Source organism: Neopsephotus bourkii, unplaced genomic scaffold, assembly GCF_033783945.1.
Source record: "Neopsephotus bourkii isolate Nb327-2 ecotype Australia unplaced genomic scaffold, CSIRO-AGI_Nbou_v1 NB_234, whole genome shotgun sequence".
In the NCBI taxonomy this organism is placed as follows: Eukaryota; Metazoa; Chordata; class Aves; order Psittaciformes; family Psittacidae; genus Neopsephotus; species Neopsephotus bourkii.
In genome coordinates, this window is record NW_026900744.1 from 3,518,636 (window position 1) to 3,529,719 (window position 11,084).

Here is an 11,084-nt window from a genome sequence, read left to right on the forward strand (position 1 = left end):
AAAGTAAAACATACTTAAGCTGTGCCACTGAAGGCATGGTGGCCATGGAGTATTGTTCTACCAGTACCTGGTATTCATTCATCAGCCTGTTCCTGTGACCCCATGTTTGTCCATAAAGGAACAGTTTCTTTCTCCTTGCTGCTCAGGAGAGTAGGTACCTATATTCAAATGGCTCTTAAATAGGCAGGTCACATTCTAAGAGATACTTTCCAAGCTTTTGGCTTAAGTGAATCTACTGAAATCCGAAGGTTATTGCAGTTACATAAGTTTGAGCCATAGGATTTATTCTTCTTCTTATGGTATCCAACAGTTTTCATTCAATATTCTCTGTGTTTTCCCTCCCCAGTATCATAGCTTAGTAGATGTTCCAGTCTTCTGAAGATTGGCTGCTCGCCTTTGGCCTAATCTGCTTCTATGACAGAATGACTTCCATTCCTGGCAGTCCAGCAGATTGTAGTCCTTGTTCTATGGATTAGAAGGCCTGACTGCTGAGGCTTTGGGGTTTTTTTAATGGATGAGTCAGGACACAAAGAGGAGGTGAAGGAAGTTGAAGGCCATGGTGAAAAAACAGTGTAGTGTTTCTGAGAGGTCCAGAGGAATGGCTAGGGTATGTCTGATTCCCCTGGCTAAAGAAAGGAAACATACAGTAATATGGCAACCTTCAGGTTGTCAGCAAAGATGAAAAATTTTTCATCAAAGTTAAAAACTAGATGGGAATTAAAAAAGAAGTTGTTGACTGGCATGAATATTCTCAGTGTAGCATTCGTATGCAGCATAACAACAAATGAAGCAGATAGACTGTGAGTGTCTTTGGCCCTGCTCCAGCTGCGAGGGGAGATGGTGTGTATAATGTCTTTCTGAATCAGCTGCTGCAGGATATGTGCTTCTCTCTTGGGTCAGAGTCATTCCACAGCTTGTATGCTGTGATACAGCAGAGAGTGTTCTTTTCCAAGCACTGTGCTGGAAATCTGGTTTGGTTAATGGAAAACTTTTCTCTGAAATGTGACTTAAAACCCAAATTACTCCGATCTGTCCATAAAATCTGCAAGCCACTTTGTTTTCAGAAGCATTTGGCCCCTTCCCTGTTTGCTCAGCTAACCCTCTTATTAATATGCATGCAGCTCAAGTGCACAGAGCACTGCTGCTCCTTTGCTGCTGCAGTATGTGATAAGTATAGGTTCAGGCAGCGAACCAACGTAGTAATAAACTGTAATTGTTTAGTGCACCTTGCCTTCTAATACAATTTAAATCCCTTCTATCAAATGCAAATTTCCAGGTTCCTGAGTGGATCTTTAAATAGCATTTTTCTATGCTCATTCCTTATCTTTTGCCATCCACAAAGTGGTCTGTTAGTGACAGTGGGATGGCATAATTCCACCCCCATCATTTTACTTCCTAAAGGAAAGCTGCCTACTCAAATCTAGAAATAATGGGCTAGATTAAGAAGGAATTAGTGTTTTTCTGTAGAGTCTGTCTCTTTCTCTTGCCCTCCCCAAGTTATTATAACCCATGAGTATTCTCACCAAATGCTATTCAGCATCCAGTGTTGCTTGCAGTATGCACTCAGTGCAGTATTTTAATCACTTTCATTTTAATTAAGTCAGTCTGCTTCCTACTTACTCCCTCCCCTCATTCCTACAAATAACTTGCAACAGTTTAGGATCTTGGGGTGGCTTTACACAAACTATCTACTTGTGTTCAGTAGAAATGCAAATCCTTCGATGGTGAGTGGTAGTTGCTTTGGAAATCACTCAGTCATTGACCTATTGTGGATTGAAGGCAAAAATGTCAGACTCTAATGATTTCCCTTATCTAAGTTTTCCACTAGAAGAAGAGAAGCTTAAATTGATCCACTAGGTACAGGAGAAGATGAGTAATGGGGACACATAGGAGCATCTTGGCAGTCCTGAAGTGACAGATCTTAAAGGTCTTTTCCAATCTAGTTGATTCTGTAGATGGGCAGCAGTGTTTATACTCCAAATCTGAGGAGCTTGGAAGATGATGAGAGCTGTTCTTTAGATTTTGCACCACATGTTTGTATTTTGCTATTGCTTCAGAGGCTGCCAAAATGGTGAGGGGAGAAAGATTTCTACCTAGAGTTGTTGGGAATTTATATTTTTGGTAAAGTAACAGAACATTTAGCTCTGCTCAGTATTAAAGAGTCTTCCAAACTCCCTCTCATTGTTACCTCAGCTGTAAAATGGGGAGTCTGTGCTCTGTTGAAGTTTAATTAAATGACTGTGAAGTGCTTTGGGATCCTGAGGTGACTGTTGCAGAAATTATTTTGTGGAAGCCTGGCTGAAAAGTCCCATCTCATCTCCAGGTTATTAAAGAGGCTTTATTTTAATTTTCCCAGTTTTATTATGTTTTAATTAGACAGTTATTAAGCAAGTGTTAATCTTATCAAGATAGAAATCTATTAAGTCTAAGAGATGGCTGAAAAAGATAATGAAGTACTTTACTACATGTGCTTTTAGGCGCTAATTTTTGCCGTTGGTATCCTGCTCAGCTTCTGTCTCTTGCATGATTTGGGTTCATCATACTCAGACTGATTGTTCTCATGATATCTTTTCTTTTCTAATACAAATCATTTTTGTCATCCTGATGTCTCAGTGCTGTCTGCCGTGTGTACTAATCAGCGCTATTAACATCTATCACATCATTTGTTCTCATCTTCTCCCCAGGAGCAAGGGGTGCAATGAAGTGTGCAACTTGACAGTGGAAAAGTTTGTTGTGGTGTGCCATGGGTTTGTCAGAGAAAGTAAGTTGAAAGGAATCTCTGCCTTTTCAGTCCATGTGCATGGAATAGCTTATTAAATCTACTCTTCCTGATTTTCAAGCTTCAAAGTCTTTGCTGAAATGCTGAGCTATGCAACAAAATTCTTCACCTTTCATATAACTGTATAAGTCTTGTAATGTGGAATCTGTGGGTCACAGGAAAACCTACCATGATGTTCATTTCTTCAGTGTTTATGGAGTGATCATTATCAGGATGCTGAGAGTATCTCAAGAAATTTGGTTAGTAGTAAAGGAATTGGGGAAACTTTCAAGTCAATGAAACTTAGCTTCTTGTTTCTGGTGAAAATAAGTGAACATAGAATAATATTTCTGTGGATGATCTTGATGAGCTACCTCACTGACAAATGATATCTCATATCCTGGGCTGCATCAAAAGGAGTGTGACCAGCAGGTCGAAGGAGGTGATCCTACCCCTCTACTCTGCTCTCGTGAGTCCTCACTTGGAGTATTGTGTGCAGTTCTGGTGTCCTGAACATAAAAAGGACATGGATCTGTTGGAACAAGTCCAGAGGAGGCCATGAAGATGATCAGGGGACTGGAGCACCTCCCATATGAAGATAGGCTGAGAAAGTTGGGGGTGTTCAGCCTGGAGAAGAGAAGGCTGCGTGGAGACCTCATAGCAGACTTCCAGTATCTGAAGGGGGCCTATAGGGATGATGGGGATGGACTCTTCATTAGGGACTGTAGTGGTAGGACCAAGGGGTAATGGGTTAAATCTTAAACAGGGGAAATTTAGATTGGATATAAGGAGGAAATTCTTTCCTGTGAGGGTGGTGAGGCACTGGAATGGGTTGCCCAGGGAGGTTGTGAATGCTCCATCCCTGGCAGTGTTCAAGGCCAGGTTGGACAAGGCCTTGGGTGATATGGTTTAGAGCGAGGTGTCCCTGCCCATGGCAGGGGGGTTGGAACTTGATGATCTTAAGGTCCTTTCCAACCCTAACTATTCTATGATTCTATGATAGGTGAGGGTCTCTGGTAGCAGCAGAGAACCAGTCTTTGCCCAGTTCCTTTCGGTTTCAATGAATAAACTGGTGTGGTGGGAAGTGACCAAGAACAGCTAGTATTTCTATTACATAGTGAACTACTAAGCACAAGCCCCACTTGTGCACTGGTTTCTACTGCTTTCTCCATGGAATTCAAAACATCATCAACCAAAGCCCTTAAAAGATGAAGCTGTAGCTCTTTTTGTTACCAGTGTTGGCTTGCCAAAAACTTGCAGTTTGTTCCCTGTTTGTCTTGAGTGAGAAATTCTCTGAAGTGCAGTGATAATTTGTCAGGATGACAACATAAAGGAACTGTAATCTTTTTCTTTGCTTGATCAGTTTGGAGATTGTGTTCTTTCTTCATGTGTATTTCCATTCAGCACTGGGTGATTGCTTCTGACCTAGCAGTCTGAGAAGTGGTGATCTGAGCCTTCTTCTCAGCTCTTCAGGGAAAGGAGTTTGCTGTTACACAACAGCATCCCTCTTGGTTCATAAGAATTGACCGATCCTGAGAATACAGCACAAAAACCCTGTCCTGTGGTCAGGCATTTATGTAACCCTGCAGAGCTGATGCCATTGACAGAGCTTCACAGAGAGGTGGGGTGGGAAGCTGAAGGCTTTGAGAGTGGTTTGAGAGTGGCTTCTCATGGCGTGCCACAAGTTATGCATTAGTATACCATGAATAATCAATGTGTGAAATAACCTGTGAAACTTTGAAGTAACAAAAGCACTATTTACATTGCTGAATGGGGGTGAATTCTAATGCTTATATTTGTATTGTTACACTGACTTGAATTTTTGAGCGGTTAGCTAATTGTGTTGTTAACTATAGTTGTATGAACTGGTTCATTCAGAACTCCAGTAGTAAGCATTTGCTAAGAGGTTGCTTTCCCTGCCCGCCTTGTTTTCACCACAGTCATCTAGTGTTTACATACATTTTAGCCTCTGTGCCATTTTTGAAGGCTTTATTTGTCTCATTTACGTTTTTGGTTTGGATAATACTTAAATATGAAATCCATCTGGGGAACATATTGTATATTCACGTTGAGGGGTAAAACCAGTTTTTAATTAAAATTTTATACAGCACTTGTATTTCACTTTGTCCTGTTTTATTATGAAACACTTCAATCTTCTTCCTAAAACACATATGTCTTGTGTGTTTCAAGATGTTCCTTGTTGCTCATGCAGAACCAGTTTCTGAGCCCTGTCAGCAGAGTGCCATATGTTCTGGGGTTCATTTAGCTTCTCTGGCGTTTGTGTAGGCAGCATATTGGATGTAATGCAGCTAAGCTCTGCTCCATTCTTTTCTTTGTAAACTTGTCAAAAGATGAAAAAAGCAGAGAGAAGAAAACACTGAATAATACTCAAGTGATTTGAATTATCAATAAGTTATGGTGACTTGGCCAATCAAAATTGAGGTTTCTTGTGTACTTGAGGATTTTTCTCAATTGTGGCTTATGCGGAGCCTGTGAAATGATGCATCCCTCAGTGCTACCCGGTATTACACCCCAAACAAGTGCTGAAGATTGAGATATAACCCAAGCCATTTGGAAACGACAAGCATTATGTGCTCTTAATTTTGCATTGATTTGCAAAGAAAAGCGAGTACTGGAAGATGAGTGTGTGAGGGGATTGTGCTCCTGTTTGTTGTCTTCTGGCTCTGTGGAAAATAACTCTCCACTGTTGAAATGCCTGATACTGGAAAGGGAAAACTCAAGACTGATGGTGCCCTCCTGCCATTTTTCTTACCAATCCATTCCTGTTTCTTCCCTGCCTCTCCCTACCATGAACGAGTAGTTACATCAGTCTTTAATACACTAGTGTGTAGGAGCACAGCCCCAACACCTTATTGATGGTAGCCATATATTGTCAGATACTGATCTGATCTGTCAAAAGCTTTTCAGAACTGTCTTGGGGACTGTGACAGAGCACCAGAGCATTACTGTGATTCTGTAACTGGAGCTGAAAAAGGAAAGAAGAAACTAACAAAAAACAGGGATACATATGAAGCTGTTTCCCCTTTGCTGAGGTATGAGGGTGGAGGGAAAGGGCTGGAGTGGCTCCTTGATGCTGAGTGTGTGGAGGAGAAGGGAGGGGAACTTCTGCAGTGCTGACCTAAGGTCGGTCAGAAATAACCAGCTGGAGTGACATGAGTGTAAACCTGGTTGAAGTGACAGGCAGCTCAGCTCCTGGGACTCTATTTACATATGTTTAAAACAAACAAAAAGGCTGCCTTTGTTCCCCAGAAAAATCTATTTACTTGGCATTCAGCTCATGTATAAGCTGGAACTTCTTTCATGGAAGATGTAGAAACAAAGCAACTGACATTTCTGCTTTGATGTGAAGCTGAAGCTGAGATTTGATTTTGAAATATGAAAGTAAACTGAAACTGCCTCCAATTTAAAGGCAGGAGGAGGGGGTTTAATGACCTTAAAAGTTTTGGGAAGTTTTTCTTCCCTCCCCTTGGGGACCAGAAGAAATTATAACAGTAATCTTACTTATAGCTGTGAGTCTACAGAGACAGTGGCTGTAGGTTAATGAAAAATTGACACTGCTCCTTGCCTGTGCTTCCAGCAGGATTTTTTTTCTTCAAACTGATGTGAACTATTGCACTGGATGAGTTGGTTATGAGGCTCACATATTAAATTGGATGTTGCGTTGTGGAAGCTACAGCAGCGAGTCACAGCTGAATGTTTTGGACAACATTCCTGTTTTGACAGAATGCAGCAAAAATTAGGGGTTTCTTAAAATGGTTGCCGTGGTCCTTCCCCCTCACACATGCACACACGCAGTAATAAACCAGTATAAACCAGAGAGCAGGCAGAGGAATTGTCCTCAATGATCTCCAGCCCAATACTGAATCAGGAGTGCCGTCAACCCAACCTGATAGTAGTCTAGTAGAGAAACCACACCGTGGAGCAGTAACTGATTGTTTGTAAGTGCAGTTGGTCCTATGTTTTGTATACATGTTTGTACTGTTTAACACGTGTGTACTGTTCACACTTCCCCTTGCATGGCACTGACCTCCTCAGGGTACATCGTGTGGCTCAAGTGCCCTTTGCAGGAGTCTATTTCTGCAGTGTCCTAGGGGACAGCTTCTTTGTCGATCCTGGGAACCAGGCACAGAGATGGCATGAGCTCAGCAGCTCAGGCTGACTTTGGTTTGTACTCTGACAACTTAATATCTGTCTGTTGTCCTTGGCATGGTGGTGCCATCTGGTCTTGCTTGGACAGCTTATCTGTAATACTGCACTGCATGGTGTTTCAGTTTTTGCTTATGAAATCTTGGGCTGTGTTTGAATGGTACAGCGATACCTTGATGCCAGCCTTTGACCAGATGGCACATGCTTAAATAACATCCCCCCGTGTACTGTGGTGAAGGTTGATTCGCAGAGGTGTTTGAGACAAGGGGAGGGAAGGCGTGAAGATGGCTTCAGGTATTAAATGGGATCTAAAGTCAGGAATTAAAGAGCCAGTGGATGCCCACAGACTTCCCTGCTTTCCTCGAAGGACTCCATAGCAGACTTTGAAGAGTGCCCAGTACTTAGGCTGAGGGGCTGTTCTGGGGCAGAAGCATTCTCCGCCTCTCCTGTAGGAGTTTCAAGACTCATTTGATTACAGAAAGGTGGAGAAATGCACGCTCTGACGGTCACGGTACACGTGGGAAGAAGTAGCATCATGTGTGGTGGAACCTGGGGCAACGATGGGCAGCACCAACAAAGACTCCTTGAGCATTTTTCTGGTCTGAAATGGGGAAAGTAAAAGTACCCCAATAAGTGTATATGTGGTTTTCACAACCACTGTATTTTGTCCTTTGCCATTCCCTTTTGGCTTTATCTCTTTTCTGTCTTCCCAAGGTTATAAAGTCCTGTTTCTCTGCATGCACTGTCTGTGATTTTTATGTATGTGGTGTAAGTTCATAACAGACAACTGCTTAATGTAGCATAAAAGGCTTGATCAAATCCAGCAGTTGAAAGCCAGAGCAAGATGCAGTCACACTAGAAGGAAGGAGTGTATGCTTTATATATATATACATATATATATATGTATATATACACTTTTTAGAGCATCTTAACCAGAAACTGGTTTCTTAGCTTGCAGTCTTTATGCCAAAATTGATAATTACGCTAAAAGAAATATGTTAGTTTGGTAAGGAAATAGGCAGGGACATTCTGCCATATGCACTGTGGTTATTGCTCAGTCAAAGATCACAAGTTCTACCAGTAAATGCTAGGACAAAGTAGATTAGACCTTCTAGAAGCTCTGACTCTGGTCCTACTTCAGTGTGTATGACCTGGACGTGTGCAGCTGAGCTCTTGCCACTTACCAAACCACAGAGTGTCCCCAGGGTAACTGGAGATACGGCTCTAGCTTAAACAGATGGGCAACATGCTTCACTTATGAACTCATTACCTTTTAATCTGAGGAGAAGCCAAACCCTGCTTTGGGGTATATTCAGGCTTTTCTTATTTGTCATAAACTTTTCAAGACCTATGCTATGTTGATGACTTTTTAATTAGAAAGACTTAGGTAGCAATACAGTGTTGGCTAAATACCCGCCAGTTCAGTGAGTGTGCTTTTGCTGCTCTGCAGAGATACAGGAATTCACACCTGGAAATCCTCTTGCCGATATGTCAGCAGTTTGAAACTGCTACAGCTTGAGGTTACCAGAGTTATTTTCTTTAGTCTGGGGCTTAAAACACTGCTCCCAACCTGGTAACTGGGTAAGAGAAGATGAATCCACCACAGGTAAGAAGTTAACCTTGGTATTTGTAGGAGAGATGCTTCTTGACTATGTCATGTGAAATTGTTTCAAACAACCTTCTCCTTTCCCCCCTTGGCAAGGAAGAGGAGTGTGAGGTGCTGGTGTTGGGAGCACTGTGCACCGAGAAATGGAGAAGTGGGCTGAATTATCTGGGATGGGGGGGAAGCACCCCCCAGGCACAAGGCTGTGGAGGGGAGTGGTGGGATTGCCATTGCTGGAGATGTCACAGCCCAGAGCCAGGATGTGGGGAAAGTCCTGTGAAGGCACAGTGGTGGGTACCCACACAAATACAGGTCTCAAAATGTAAGTTCATGAGTATGAACAAAGCAATGCAAAGGCAAAGCTGGTTTTAAGGTTTTGCATTACTATTGGCAGTAAAAGTAGGAGGGGGTTTCTGATACGTTCTTGTGTGCATACTTATTTTACTTGGGAAGGGAAGAGAAGAGAAAGGAAAGGGAAGTGAAAGAATGCATAAGAAAGGAATCTAAACAGTGTACATTTACTGAGTTTGTTTTCTTCCTTTGGACCAAAAGTGCAGCAGATGCTGGGCCTTTGTAGCCTATATGCCCTCCTTTCCATGAGCTTTACCCCAGTGAAGTTTCCCTCTATATTTTGTCTTTTATCATTTCCTTTTGGCTTTATCCCTTCTTTTGCCTTTCCATGGTTATAAAGCCCTGTTTCTCTGCATGCAGATCTTTGTGCTCCCATGTTTTAAAGGGTCTGCTTTAACCCAGGAACAGTGACAATCAGCTGCAATTCACCTAGGCAGGTGCCCATCTGCCCAACAGAGGCTGTAGGAGCTGCTTCTCCTTGTCTCAGAAAACAAGTGCAAGGAGCCAGAGGAAACAGGGTGCACTGTTAGCAAGCTTACTCTCCACCCTGCTAAAATGCATGTGGTTTCATTTCTTTCCTTTGTAATGAGCTGTGCCCACCGCAGCGTATATTCTTTTAAATAACATTTTTAAGTATTTTCCGGTAAATTAAAGTGATGACATGTTTGTAGGGCTCATTGTTAATTTCATTTCCTTTGGCTCAGCCAGCCAGATAAAATGCAACGTTATTAATCTCTGTTTAAAAGAAGATCCTTTGCTGAACAGTAATAAATGATCTTGATAGATTTGTCAGGAAAATGAATGATAATCATTTGCAGATAGACACAAGCCTAGTATGGAAGATTAATAAGAAAATATGTATTGGCATCATTAATAACATCTGCTGCCAATGGACTTGTATATTGGTTACAGCTCTGAAAGCGATGTGTTCTTGCTAGGATATTGCAATTCATCCCGTGCTGTGAGGAGCGAGGCTGTGTCATGCTCCTGGGGTGATGACAAGCTACTCCCCAGTGAGGAACCCAGCACCAAGGCTGCACTGCAGCCCAACACATCCACTCTTGGGTAAGTCTGTCATCACCATAGCCGTGGATCTGCTGGGCTCTGACTTACTTCTCACCTGCATTTCCTCATGGCACTGCTAAAAACCCTCCTGGACCCCATGAATTTGCTCATTACTTGCTTGTGGGGCTATGGCTGGCTTGGATCCTTGTTCTGTCCTCATGGTGTGGGCTGAGCAGCGCCAGTGCAAAGCTGCTTCTAGCGCAGCACAACACCTGCAGCACCGGGTGTTTGATGTGTGCTTTTGCTCAGGGTCTGCGCTTGTCCCACTTCATGTATCTCTATAAAGGTTCCTCCAAAGCCTGCCAGAGGCATTTCAGCACTTGTATGTCTTCTGACAGCTTTAGAAAGTACCCCCACATCACTGGGTGCACAGTGCATTGAGAGATAAAGCACTTCACAGGTGTTGAATGTGACTGTCATGGGCCTGTGGTTTTTTTGGCCTTGATTGTCCCTCTTAGGAAAAGAGTGCTTTATTTGGAGCTTATAAATCACTTCACCTGCAGAGCCTCTGTTGGGATTTCCTCTCTTAAAACCCTCAGAGCCTATCAGTGCAAAGAGCTGTGTGCTCACAGCACTGCTCTCTGCCACAGCATCACCCTGCACTGGTAGGGAGTCAAGAATCACCCCACACCATCCCATCCAGTCCCTGTCCTTGTCCCTGCAGCTCCTTAGCACACAGGCGTGCTAATGGGGAGCTGCTGGGGTGAGCATGCGTCTGCTTGCTGCAGGAGGGACCCCATGGGTTCAAGTGGCTGGGAGGTGCAGGGGAAGAGCTACACATGGATATAAGCAGAAAGAATAGGTGTAGAAGAAGAAAAGGAAGGAGCAGTGGCATTAAAATGAGAAAAAACATGAAAAGGCAAACCCCCCATCCCCAATCTTCAACCAGAAGGAAAATCATAACCTTTTTTTTTCTATTTGATTTTTTTTTTCTAGCTAAATATGGCGCTTTCCTAGATAATACAAGCAAAGGTCAAGATGTTTTGAGAGAACTTTGGCTTATTTCAATAAACCATTTCAGCCTCCTCCTCTCCAATCATTCTTTTATCTTTCATTTCAATTTAGTGGCTTCAAGTCAAATAAAACTCCCATTGAAATGTGTTTCTCCTGTAGGCACACAGCTGGCTGCATCTGGCAATG

The 11,084-nt window shown here is 42.7% G+C and overlaps 1 protein-coding gene across 1 annotated transcript in view; it reads left to right on the forward strand.

Annotated features, from left to right (window-relative positions):
* SPATA6 (spermatogenesis associated 6) overlaps positions 1-4,874 on the forward strand; it is a 48,218-nt gene extending 43,344 nt beyond the window's left edge. The window contains exon 15 of the mRNA XM_061344872.1: positions 4,232-4,874. The gene's annotated coding sequence lies outside the window, so the exon portion shown is untranslated. The remainder of the gene's footprint in view (positions 1-4,231) is intronic.
* The last annotated feature ends 6,210 nt before the right edge of the window (positions 4,875-11,084 follow it).